The sequence below is a fragment of the Pan troglodytes genome, chromosome 13, assembly GCF_028858775.2.
Source record: "Pan troglodytes isolate AG18354 chromosome 13, NHGRI_mPanTro3-v2.0_pri, whole genome shotgun sequence".
NCBI classification, from domain to species: Eukaryota; Metazoa; Chordata; class Mammalia; order Primates; family Hominidae; genus Pan; species Pan troglodytes.
In genome coordinates, this window is record NC_072411.2 from 12,841,003 (window position 1) to 12,855,669 (window position 14,667).

The 14,667-nt window shown below is 39.3% G+C and overlaps 1 long non-coding RNA gene across 1 annotated transcript in view; it reads right to left on the bottom strand.

Moving 5' to 3' along the window:
- Positions 1–10,493, bottom strand: part of LOC134808078 (uncharacterized) — a 31,014-nt gene extending 20,521 nt beyond the window's left edge. Inside the window, exons 1-2 of the long non-coding RNA XR_010150274.1 lie at positions 10,412–10,493; positions 8,893–8,969 (exon numbers count right to left, since the gene is read on the bottom strand). This is a non-coding gene — a long non-coding RNA (uncharacterized LOC134808078). The remainder of the gene's footprint in view (positions 1–8,892; positions 8,970–10,411) is intronic.
- Between the last annotated feature and the right edge of the window lie 4,174 nt (positions 10,494–14,667).

The following is a 14,667-nucleotide window of genomic DNA, read 5'->3' on the forward strand; positions in this document are numbered from 1 at the left end:
GCCAGAATTAGGTTCTGTTGCTTTCAATCAACAGAACCTTAGCTAATACGTTGTTATTTCCTGGTCTTTGTTCCTTTAATTTTCCAGGAAAAGAAGGGAAAATGGCTTACTGGTTTTAAAAAGAGACAAGGGACAACATACCATTTATGCAAAATTTAGAAGCACTCAAAGGAAACTCTGGAAAGTTCCTGAGACATATATAGGTAGGATCAGCATAAAACTTGAACAGTGTATCTAGATCATGGTTGCCATGGTTGCCTTGACACAATGAACATCTGTATCAAGATCATATTTTCTTGGTGGGACAGAGAGAAGCACAAGGCAGGACTCACATTTACAGTAATCCTTGTTTTCCAGGGACCATACAACCCAGTTTGTCCAGAGCTGTTCATCTTAAGTTTGTTATCCCACCATAATTATAAATAGAACCTCCTTTTTCTCTCAAGAATATCCCACTTTGGATGATAATTTCTGTGACTACCCATTAACAATATTTAATAACTATAGAAAACTGCTTCTCTATATTTTTTGTATGTTTGAAACATTTTATAACAAAAATATCTTTAAAGTTATCACCTACACAGAATATAGCTGCCAAATGCTCCTACTCTGCTATTCTAACCATGAATCCCTCTGGGGCCCCTTCCTCCTACGGCGCTTGTGAGGATGAAATGAAATAAGCTCTATGAAGTGCCCAACAGTGACCAACACTGAATAAAATACAGCCACCATAGGTGGCCTTCCCTTATGTTCACCAAACTCCTGATAAGTTATTCGGTGATGTTTTAATCTTAATATTTTATGTAGATTATACATTCATCTGATTCAAAATGCAAAAGGTACAAAAGCGTATACAGTTAAAAGTTTCCCAACCCACTACCATTTATCTCCCTGGAGGCAACTGTTTCCAGATTTTTGAATATCCTTAAAGAATATCATATGTATGGAAAAGAAAGATTATATATTTATATGCATCTGTGTATGCATTTTCCTATGAGAGGCTCACAAAGTCTCCTTGAAGAGATATCATTATTACAAATACCCCTCAATTTACAATGGGGTTATATTCCAATAAACTTATGAAAATATTGTAAGCTGAAAATGCATTTAATACACTTAACCTACTAAACATCATAGCTTAGCTCGGCCTACCTTAAACACTCACATTAACCTACAGTTAGGCAAAATCATCTAACAGAAAGCCCATTTTATAATAAAGTGGGCTTTGAATATCTCATGTAATATAATGAATACTGTACTGAAAGTGGAAAACAGAATGGTTGTATGAGTACTCAAAGTACAGCTTCTGCTGAATGTGTATTGCTTTCAAACTATCTTAAAGTTGAAAAATCATAAGTCAAAATATTCTAAGTCAGGGATTGTTTGTACTTCTACTTTACATGATGAAATTGAGCCTTGAAAAGATTAAGTGACTCGCCCAAGGTCACACTGGCAGTTAAATAGTGAAACTTGGATCCAAATTGTTCAGTCACTACATGTATTGTCTTGAAATTTGAAAAAGAGGAAGAGGAATTAAACTACTAAATTGAAGGACTATTTTAGGCATAGAAGAAGCAGATGCCTTCATGTCCAAGTGATTGTGAAAAGCCCACTTGCCCCAAAATATGTCTCCTGGTCATATGAAATTCCACCATTTGAGATTTTTACCTGGGGATTTAGAGTAATCTGCTGTTTTCCTAGAGCTCCCCTAAAATAGAAATAGAAAATTTTGGAAGGCTAAGTATATGCTAACATTGGAAAACTCATTTTCTCCCCTTCGTAAGGCAAGGTACTGAAGGAGGGGGCCCTACGGGCCGTGCAGGGACATCCTGGAGGCATGGGGAGAAGAAACTGAAAGGCAAGTTTGTATGGAACAAAGAATACCGATCTCAGGATTCTCCCTTGAACCTGCCCTAACTTTGTTCAAATAGACTTAGCCACTGACCTGCTGTCAAAAGACCACAGCCAATCTGACTTGTTTTCAATATAATGATGAATATTGATTTGGTCCCTTCATCCAACATCCTCAGCTGGATCTTTTTTGACCAAGGATATACATTACTAGGTGAGTACAGGCAGTTAATTCTTCCACACGGGACTTCGGAGTTTCTGAGTTAACCAGAATCACCCACCTTAACATCTGCCAGTTTATACCCCAAGTCCTGACCAGTGCCCCCTACCTGCTATGCCTCATGTTTTCAATAGAGCATAAAATCAGAAATGAAAGATGAAACATCATAGCCAATATCACAGAAATACAAAGGATCCTAAGAAACTGCTAGGTATAATTACACACTAACTAATTGGATCATCTAGAAGAAATGGATAAATTCCCAGACACATAAAACCTACCAAGATTGACTCATGAAGAAATTTAAAAATCTGAACAGACTAATAGCAAGCAAGGAGGTTGAATCAGTAAGAAAATGTCTCCTATCAATGAAAAACCCAAAACCAGATGGCTTCCCAGATTAATTCTACCAAATATTTTAAGAAGAACTAATACCAGTCCTTCTCAAACTCTTCCAAAAAGCTGAAGTGGAGGGAATACTTCCAAACTCATCTTACAGGGCCAGCATTACCCTGATTCCAAAGCCAGACAAGAACACTACAAGAAAGGAAAATGACAGGCCAATATCCTTGATCTACATAGATGCAAAAATCCTCAACAAAATCCTAGCAAACCAAATTCAATAGCACATTGAAAGAATCATTCACCATGATCATGTCATGGTTCAACATAAGCAAATCAATACATATAATATACCATATTAGAAAAATAAAGGATAGAAACTATATGGCCATCACAATAGATATAGAAAAAGTTTTTGACAAAATTCGAAACCCTTTCATGGTGAAAAAAAAAAAAACACCCAACAGATCACGTATTGAGGGACTGTATCCCAACAAAATAAAGGCCATATATGACAAACCCATAGCTAACACTATGATCAATGGTGAAAAGTTGAAACTTTTCCTCTACCATCAGGAACAAGACAAGGATGCCCACAGACACCACTTCTCAGGGTAATTAGGCAAAAGAAAGAAATAAAAGGCATCCTAATAGGAAAGGAAGAAGTGAAACTGTCTCTACTGACGGCATGATCTTGTTATATATAGAAAACCCTACAAACTTCACTAAAAAAAGGTTAGAACTCAACACAAAGAAGGTAACAATAGACACTGGGGGACTCCAAAGGTGGGAGGGAAGGATGGTGGGAGCAAGGGTTGAAAAACTACCTATCGATTAGTATGCTCACTGCTTGGGTGGTGGGATCATTAGAAGCCCAAACCTCAGCACCATGCAATATACCTGTTTAAGAAACCTGTACATCTACCCTCCTGACTCTAAAATGAAACATACAATATTTAAAAAACAAAAACAAATAAATAAAATTTGAAATCTGTTAGAACTGAACTGATAGGTGAAATCAGTAAAGTTGTAGGATACAAAATCAACAGATAGAGCCTTGAACACAGCAACATCCAGCTGTCTGACACGAAAGTCTCAGGGGCAAGAAAACCTCTATATGAACTCAGAAACAATGAGCTAATTTGTGTTTATGTCGGAAAGGATGTTAAGAACTTCATTCATGTTACATCAGAGCCAACAGAAAGAACCAACAGGAAACCTGTACCCAACAAACAGAAATGACAAGATGAAGGGAAAGCAGAGGTAAGGGCTTACCTTAGAAAGGGCAAGTGATTAGCTCAATATGCAATACAATGTTTGCTCCTGAGCCAAAAATTTGTACAATAATTTGGACATTACTTGCACAACCAGAAAAATCAGCCACTCATTAGGAAAATGTGTTTCTGTATAAGTCTTAGGACTCAGCTATCTATAATAACATGAAAAGACAATATTTTCATCCAAAATGAGTATTTTTGTTTGTCTTGGCTTGTTATTCTAACGTCAACAGCCTCTAAATAAACTGTTGAAGTACATGATATAACCACCTCTTTCTCCATCTTTCCCATTGCTCCCATAGGGTTTCAGTTGTGCAATTTCACCATTAGCAAAGCTTTTTGCTGAAATCTGGCTTTTCAAAGGGAGAGTATCCAGAAACAGAAGATGCTGATCTGGGAGGCTCTTCCTAATAGAACTGCTGCTTCAGTTTAACTTGAAAAAGCCCACACCCAGTTCCTAATGACAAACATCTGAACACCGGGTATTCCCCTGAGCAAGACCATGCTATGCCTCCTGCTCGCTATGTTCTATAAGCAACCCGCAGATTGCTCCCTGTGAAGAGGAGCCTGCAAGGGGAGCAGCATTCCACCAGACCCTGATTTAGCAAGATATTTCCATATCATTCCCCCAACCAGCTGGAAGTCCTCCACTGCTCTTGTGTAAAAATCTAACTCATCTCGCTGAATTTCCTGATTTAAAAGTCTAATTCATTTCACCAAAAGTGTGACAGAAGGAAACCAAGTACACCATCTCTCTCTTACCAAACCAAAGCTATTGCATGTGCATTCTGGGGGGAAAACATGGTCCAAATATGTTATGGAGGGGGTGCCAGCCCAGTGTCATCCTCTTACTATTGCCATAGGATCTTGGCTGATGGCATCAGAGGAAAAACAAGTTTATCGATTACTTTCAACAATTAAGCTCACTCCTCCATGAAAAATAAGTTACAAGTCCAATGTCTCTTATTAAAATAAGCACTGCAAAATATAAAGGAGTCACAGTTTTAAAATGGGACACATGTTCTCTAAGCGGTGAACCACGTTAGAGGTGCACTGTTTACAATGTATAAAGTCCCCTGGAGCCAGGGTTAGGAAGCGCATCTGTTCTTTGATGTTCTGGGATGAAGGAGAAAGGAAAATGTGCTGCCAGAAGTGAGTGGGAAGGAGCCCATGAGATAAAGGAAGTAAATCCATTTGCTGATTGCAATAATAATGGTAATACACGAAGCTATACGTACATACATACATACATACATACATACATGCAAATTTTCACATTTTTTAAAAAAAAGAACTTAAGGCTTCCACTCATGTAATCAGCCCTTATGAACTCTCCTGATTAGCTGCAAGGAAAATCTTCCTTTCTCCTCTTTCTTGCACCATCCTGGGCTCCCTTTTGACTTGTTTTTTTTTAACTTATAAACGAACAGCTCATATTCTGAAGTTTGTAGTCCCCTCCCGCCCCCTCTCTCTTTATACGGCTCATTTACATTGGCAGCTGTCGTGCTGCTGGGCATCCTCAAACCCACAAGTTTCCCTTTAATGTTTGAGCAGACAAACATGATCATGCACTAGGCATCACTGTGCCACTCAAAATGCTTTTTTGTTTTTTTTATTGCATCTGAGAGAAATCTCAAAGTTGCAAACCTGGAGTCAGAATTGTCTCCATGTGTCTCAGTGGGAAGAGTATCGTGTGAAGGAACAAGTTGATTCTACTAATCAAAAGGAATTTTTTTTGATATCAGGTCATCCTCCGAATGAATTTATATTACCGAGTGGAGGGTCACATGAAGAAAATGGTCAAACAGCACCACCTAGAGCAAGAGCTGAGAAGTGCAGCGGAGCCGGGCTGTGTCAGGAAAGAAAAGCAAGCTGGGGCCTGGCTCAGCGCTCTCCCCTCTGCTCCTGTCTGCATGGAAAGATTAGGATGACAGTGGCAGGAAGCCTGTGCACCTAGTATGCATCACTTGAAGGGAACACACAGATTCCAGTAAACAATTGGAAGGAAATGTTAATACCAGGCTCTGCTAAACAATATCAAATGAGTCCTAGATGAGGCAAGCGACTTTCATCAAAGTTTCTTGATACCTGAAAAGACAGCCCAGGGGATCCTGCGCTACATGTGGTGTATGTAAATTAAGCGGGTTTTTTTCCCCTTTGTAATCAAGGCTCATACACAAACAAAATCACACTTTAGAAATGGCCTATTTCAACTTGTAACTAGCTTGCTTTCAGGGGCTCCAGGTCAAAATGAAATAGAGCACAAAGACGCTTTCTCCTTAGGGATCATACACAAATTCACTCTGTCCGTTTCTTTCCCACATGGAGCAACAAAGCCGTCAGACCTCTCCATCCACCCATCGGGTCCTTCCTGATTAAAGTGAGATAAATCACAGCCCTCTCTCTCCAGATGGCAGGCGACAAGAGGGGGATGCTTGCCTCAAGAAGTCCTCCCCATCCCTCTGCATTCATGCAAGCCCGAGCGGAGAGATGCAAGAAATTACGGATGCATTTTAATTCCCCAGACCCTGCAATTAAAAATGGAAATTTTTTGGCCACGCCTGTTGGCTCACGCCTGTAATCCCAGCACTTTCAGAGGCCGAGGTCGGCAGATCACCTGGGGTCAGGAGTTCGAGACCAGCCTGGCCAACATGGTGAAACCCTGTCTCTACTAAAAATACAAAAATTAGCTAGGAATGGTGGTGGGCGCCTGTAGTCCCAGCTACTCAGGAGGATGAGGCAGGAGAATCACTTGAACCCGGGAGGCAAAGTTTGCAGTGAGCCAAGATCGCACCACTGCACTCCACTCTGGGTGACAAAGCAAGACTTCATCTCAAAAAATGTTTTTAAAAAATGGAAGTGTTGTTCTTTCATTTGTAAATGTGTTTTGGTAAAAGAGGGGCAGTTTAAGCAACCCTTTCTATTGTCTACATTGTTAAAATTCATCCGACATGGACTCTTGACTCTGTTTTGCCTGGGCAGACCCAATTCCAGCATTTACAACAGCTATAACCTCCTCAAATCAAAAAGAGGAATCAGCATTATTGCTAAGTTCAAATAAGGTCTTGTTTTATTTCATTTTTATTTTTGAATGCAGCCATTCCTCCATGTGCTGTCATCAGGTAAGATTGTCAGTCCTGATTAGGCAAAGGTATTATTACAAAATGCAATTCTTAAAAATTCAGTGTCTAACTACACTTTTAATAAGCCTTTCCCCCTCCCATATGTATTCTCCCTTAGACACCCCTTCTCAAATTTAAAATCATAGAAACTAAAATATGATGCCTAAAGAGAGCCTAGCGACTGCCCAGTCCTCTAATTTGATGAGTGGGAGTACTGAAGCCCAGAGGAGGTCAAGTAATTTGTTCCCAATGTCTTAGATAAGAAGAAAATGACCAGCTGGGAAATCCCACTCATGTCAAGGCAGAGGCACAGGGCCACAGACTGTGGTTGAATTGTGCCACACTCCTACATCCTTCTTTAGGAATCACAGAACATTCCTGTGTTGAGTCGGAGTCACTGACTTCCTTTTCAGGCTGATTGAGTTCTGTCCTTACAGGCTGCGACAAGAAGTTTTGGTATTATGCTACACCAAGACCATTTATCTAGTTCAAGAAATGCACAGTCCTTAGAGCCCAGCAACTTTCCCCATGTCCAGTAAATGTAGCTTCTCCATTAGAAGCTGTCAGAATGGAGCCTTCTGGCTCATCTTGATTTTGATTTGTGCAAGAATGAATGGTTGTGCTAAGACAGCTTTCCTGGCTGATAGAGAGCGAAACTTTTTTTCTCATAATCTATAAAAAAATTAAATTAGAACTTTTTTCTCATAATCTGTGAAAAAATATTAAATTAAATCTGGCTCGTCTTGATTTTGATTTGTGCAAGAATGAATGGTTGTGCTAAGACAGCTTTCCTAGCTGATAGTGAGCAAAAATTTTCTCATAATCTATAAAAAAATATTAAATTAGAAGCATAGAGTTTATTTCATGACTTTTATCTTCCTGCAATTTTCTTGTGGGCATAAATGATTTGTTTTTATCCTGCCTGCCCCCCAATCCCTTTTCCAAGAGACTAAAAGAGTATCTAGTGCAAAGTGCAGACTCAAATATTTTTTAATAAACAGTGATCCCAGCCACCCAGTGCATGTTGCCAAATGCCAACCCCATAAATAATCAAACACATCATCTCATTCAGCCAATCAAAATCAAGTGCTACCTATTTTTTTAAGTTTTCATAGCCCTTGGGCATCTGCTTTCTCAGCATTTCCCAAACTTGAGTCATTCTCATCGTGCCTTCCTAATTTTGATCTGTCAATTACCTCTACTATTATTTATTTCATATATTTTTAAATAGACCCACTTTTGAAACTTAAATACACGCCTTTTAAAAGGAAGCTTTCTTACTACTATACATCAAAAGCCATTATTACTTGTTCTAAGTACTCATAACAGGATGGTCACAACTATTAAAATTTACTAATGTGCATCCACATACTCTCTAAATTCATGGAGCATCTGCACACACTTTAAGAAACAATTCTGCATTACTCAATCAATTTTCTTGACATCCTTCTGAGGCAGGACAAACCTTGGGCCCAAAGAATTGAGGTAGGAGTCCAAGCAAGTTGCCAGCCACATAAAGGCAAACCTTGGCTCGGAAGTCAGGACTACCAGCCCCTAGGTTATGGTTCATGCTCTTTCCTCTGCTCTCCAGAACCTCCTATCTCCAAGTGCAGTTAGCAGCCCAGATGCAGCAGCATCCTCTAGAGACTTGTTAAAAATGCAGAAGCTCAGGCTCCACCCCAGGCCTATGCAGACTGAATCTGCATTTTAACAAGGTCCAGGTAATTCACGTGCACATTAAGTTTGAAAAGGCCTGGTCTAGATCAGCGGTTCTCTAACTTAGCAGCACATTAGAACCATCTGTAGAGACTTTAAAAATACCAGTGCCTGGGCTTCACCTCCCAGAGAATCTGACTTAAGTGTCTGGGGTTTGCCCTGAGTCTAGGTATTTTTAAAAACTCCTCAGCTTATACAAAGCTGGCAGGGCCGGGCACAGTGGCTCATGCCTATAATCCCAGCAGTTCGTGAGGCCAAAGTGGGCAGATTGCTTGAGTCCAGGAGTTTGAGATTAGCCTGGGCTAAAACCCCATCCCTACAAAAAAAAATACAAAAAGTAGTTGGGCATGGTGGTGGCACATACCTGTAGTCCCGGCTACTCAGGAGGCTGAGTCCTCACTTCAACCCAGGAGGTCACGGTCTGGTCAACAGAGCAAGACCCTGTATCAAAACAAACAAACAAGCAAACAAAAAATGCTAGCAGCTTACCAGCTAGGGAGGCCTGTAGAGCCAAGTTTTCCAAATGGGGCTACATTAGTTGTTCCAGAACTTTAGCTGCATCAAAACCACCTGGATGGCTTGTTCAGCTACAGAGGGTCTGGCCATGCCCCTAGAGTTTCCAGCTGAGGGTCTGGAATGAGGCCCGATGATTTGCATTTCTAACAATCTCCAGGTGATGCTGATGCTGTGGGTCCAGGGACCACATTTTGAGAATCTATGCTAAATGAATCGGAGAAGACCAAAGCTCAAACTTATTCCAAGAACTTTTCAAGGCCCACCTGCAAGTTGTAGTGGAAGTAAGCATCTAAGGGTGCAAAAAAGTTTCACTGTAGACTAAGGCCTTTTACCTGAGCTCTCAAATGTTCACATTTCTCTTACCAACCTAAATAACAAACAGAGAGAGGCTCTCCACAAGAAAAAGATATTCGTTTGGAAACAGAGCCTTGCAATAGAAACAGGCAAGCCAGAGTAAACTATATGCATATTCACGGAGGTAAAGGAAGACAAAAGAAAAAATGAGGAAGATTATATGATCATTTGGAAATGATTATCCTTGGCTACAAAGATCAATAACAAAGGTGATGCCAGGCCCAGGTTGGACAGGCAGTTGTTGGGCAAATATCCTTCAGAAGCATTGTTGTGTGCAAAGTTGCAATGGGCTTTGTGCAAGATTGTGTTTTTTGCAGTCTTCTGTGATAAGTTTTTGTTATCAGGCATACAAGCCCAAGAATCCTTTTTTGCATGGCCTTCCCTGGCTCTATTTGTCAGGGTTTTGGTTAGGGGAGGGGTATTTTTAACACTCTCAATGTAAAAAATGCCATAAGGTAGGTACCCCAATTGCTTGTTTCGTCTTCATAAAATAACTTTTCCACCCGAACAAAGTCTACACATAAATTGTAAAAATACCCTGGCATGCAGTCCCTGGAAAAGTCTGGAGTCATTCTCGGGGTTCCCACCCAGGTGGGCAAGCGTAGCCACCACAGATAAACACAAAGTAGGGGTCCCCGCTGGGGTTCAGCGGCAGGCAGTGGCCCTAGTTCTGATATTTGGCTGAAAACACAGCCCCTCTTTGTCACCCTCAGGACATTTCAGCTATTTCCTAGATAATAATCTCACTTCACCCTGCACAAAACAGGCACATGATCATGTCACTCTGACCTGGTTTGAGTCCAAGGAGAATTTTGTTTTTAAAATAACTTAGGTTAGTAGTTAAAATATGAACTTTGGGCCAGGAGTGGTGGCCCATGCCTATAATCCCAGCACTTCATGAGGCCAAAGTGGGCAGATTGCTTGAGTCCAGGAGTTTGAGACTAGCCTGGGCTAAAACCCCATTCCTACAAAAAAAAATACAAAAAGTAGTTGGGCATGGTGGTGGCACATACCTGTAGTCCCGGCTACTCAGGAGGCTGAGTCCTCACTTCAACCCAGGAGGTCACGGTCTGGTCAACAGAGCAAGACCCTGTATCAAAACAAAGAAACAAACAAACAAAAAATGCTAGCAGCTTACCAGCTAGGGAGGCCTGTAGAGGCAAGTTTTCCAAATGGGGCTACATTAGTTGTTCCAAAACTTTAGCTGCATCAAAACCACCTGGATGGCTTGTTCAGCTACAGAGGGTCTGGCCATGCCCCTAGAGTTTCCAGCTGAGGGTCTGGAATGAGGCCCGATGATTTGCATTTCTAACAATCTCCAGGTGATGCTGATGCTGTGGGTCCAGGGACCACATTTTGAGAATCTATGCTAAATGAATCGGAGAAGACAAAAGCTCAAACTTATTCCAAGAACTTTTCAAGGCCCACCTGCAAGTTGTAGTGGAAGTAAGCATCTAAGGGTGCAAAAAAGTTTCACTGTAGACTAAGGCCTTTTACCTGAGCTCTCAAATGTTCACATTTCTCTTATCAACCTAAATAACAAACAGAGAGAGGCTCTCCACAAGAAAAAGATATTCGTTTGGAAACAGAGCCTTGCAATAGAAACAGGCAAGCCAGAGTAAACTATATGCATATTCACGGAGGTAAAGGAAGACAAAAGAAAAAATGAGGAAGATTATATGATCATTTGGAAATGACTATCCTTGGCTACAAAGATCAATAACAAAGGTGATGCCAGGCACAGGCTGGACAGGCAGTTGTTGGGCAAATATACTTCAAAAGCATTGTTGTGTGCAAAGTTGCAATGGGCTTTGTGCAAGATTGTGTTTTTTGCAGTCTTCTGTGATAAGATTTTGTTATCAGGCATACAAGCCCAAGAATCCTTTATTGCATGGCCTTTCCTGGCTCTATAAGTCAGGGTTTTGGTTAGGGTAGGGGTATTTTTAACACTCTCAATGTAAAAAATGACATAAGGTAGGTACCCCAGTGACTTGTTTGGTCTTCATAAAATAACTTTTCATAAAATCTCTGTAAACGTGGAAATATCTACACCGCTATCTCTGTAAATGTGTAAACATTTACAAAGCTATCTGTATAAATATGGAACTATTTACACCGCCGTCTCTATAAACATGGAAATATCTACACCGCTATGTCTATAAAAATGGAAATATCTACACCGCTATCTCTATAAACATGGAAATATCTACACCGCTATCTGTATAAACATGGAAATATCTACACTGCTGTCCCTATAAACATGGAAATATCTACACTTCTAACTGTGTAAACATGGAAATATCTACAACACTGTCTCTATAAACATGGGAATATCTACAATGATATCTCTATAAACACGCAAATATCTACATCACTGTCTCTATAAACATGGAAATATCTACACCGATATCTCTATGAACGTGGAAATATCTACACCGCTGTCTCTAGAAACATGGAAATATCTACACCGCTATCTCTATAAACGTGGAAATATATACACCGCTATCTCTAAAAACATGGAAATATCTACACCGCTATCTCTATAAACGTGGGAACATTTACAACGCTATCTCTATAAACCTGGAAATATCTACACCGCTATAAGTATAAACGTGGAAATATCTACAACGCTATCTGTATAAACATGGAAATATCTACATCGCTATCTCTATAAACATGGAAATACTTACATCGCTATCTGTATAAACATTGAAATATTTACAAGCTATCTCTATAAACATGGAAATATCTACACCGCTATCTCTATAAACAAGGAAATATCTACACCACTATCTGTAAAACATGGAAATATCTACACCGCTGTCTGAATAAACATGGAAATATATACACGGCTATCTGTTTAAACATGGAAAAATCTACACCACTGACTGTATAAACATGGAAATATCTACACCGCAATCTGTATAAACTTGGAAATATTTACACCGCTGTCTCTATAAACATGGAAATATCTACACCGCTATCTGTAGAAACATGGAAATATTTACACCGCTGTCTCTATAAACCTGGAAATATCTACACCGTTATCTGTGTTAACGTGCAAATAACTACACCGCTATCTGTATAGACGTGGAAATATCTACATCGCTATCTCTACAAACGTGGAAATATCTACACCGCTATCTGTATAAACATGGAAATATCTACACCGGTATGTGTATAAACGTGGAAATATCTGCACCGCTATGTGTATAAAATTGGAAATTTCTACACCGCAATCTGTATAAAAGTGGAAATATCTTCACCGATATCTGTATAAACGTGGAAATATCTACACCGCTATCTCTATAAACGGGGAAATATCTACACCGCTATCTGTATAAACGTGGGAATATCTACACCGCTATCCCTATAAACGTGTAAACATTTACACGGCTATCTGTATAAACATGGAAATATTTACACCGCTATCTCTAAAAACATGGAAATATCTACACCGCTATGTCTTTAAACATGAAAATATTTACACCGCTATCTGTATAATCATGGAAATATTTACACCGCTATCTGAAAAAACTTGGAAACATTTACACCGCTATGTCTATAAAAATGGAAATACCTACACCGCTATCTTCATAAACATGATAATATCTACACTGTTGTTTGTATGAACATGAAAATATCTACACCGCTATCTCTATAAACATAGAAGTATGTACATTGCTGTCAGTATAAACATGGAAATATCTACACAGCTATCTGTATAAACATGGAAATATCTACACCGCTATCTGTATAAACATGGAAATATCTACACGGAAAGCTGTATAAACATGGAAATATCTAGACAGTCATCTCTATAAACATGGAAATATCTATACCGCTATCTGTATAAACATGGAAATACACACACCGCAATCTGTATAAACATGGATATACCCACACCGCTATCTGTATAAAGATGGAAATATCTACACCGCTATCTTTATAAACATGGAAATATCTGCAACTCTATCTGTGTAAACATAGAAATATCTACACGGCTATTTGTGTAAACATGGAAATATCTGCACCGCTATCTGCATAAAGATGGAAATACCTACACCAATATCTGTAAAACGTGGAAATATCTACACCGCTCTCTGTATAAACCTGGAAATATCTACACCGATATCTGTATAAACATGGAAATATCTACACCGCTATCTGTATAAACAAGGAAATATCTACACCGCCATCTGTATAAACATGGAAATACCTACACCGCTATCTGTATAAATATGGAAATATCCACACCGCTATCTCTATAAACATGGAAATACCTACACCGCTTTCTCTATAAACATGGAAATATCTACACTGCAATCTCTATATACATGGAAATATCTACACCGCCATCTCTATAAACATGAAAATATCTACACCGCCATCTTCAGAAACATGAATGTATCTACACCGCCATCTGTATAAACATGGAAATATCTACACCACTATCTGTATAAACATGGAAATATCTTCACTGCCATGTGTATAAACATGGAAATATCTACACCGCCATCTGTATAAAGATGGAAATATCTACACCCCAATCTGTATAAATATGGAAATACCTACACCGCTACCTCTATACACATGTAAATATCTACACTGCTATCTGTATAAACATGGAAATATCTACACTGCCATCTGTATAAAGATGGAAATATCTACACGGCAAGCTTTATAAACACGGAAATATCTACACCGCTATCTGTATAAACATGGAAATACCAACACTGTTATCTGTATAAACATGGAAATATCTACACCGCTATCTCTATAAACATGAAAATACTTACACCACCATCTCTACAAGCATGGAAATATTTACACCGCTATCTCTATAAACATAGAAATATCTACACCGCCATCCCTATAAACATGGAAATATCTACACCGCCATCTGCATAAACAAGGAAATATCGACACAGACATCTGTATAAACATGGAAATATCTACACGGCCATCTGTATAAACTTGGAAATACCTACACTGACATCTGTAGAAAGATGGAAAGGTCTACAAAGCGATCAGTATAAACATGGGAATTTCTACACTGCTACCTGTATAAACATGGAAATATCTACACCACTATCTGTAACAACATGGAAATAACTACACCTCAATCTGTATAAACATGGAAATATCTACAATGCTATCTCTGTAAACATGGAAACATATAAACAGCTATCTGTGTAAACTTGGAAATATCTACACCGCTATCTGTGTAAATTTGGCAAAACCTACACCGCAATCTGTGCAAAGATGA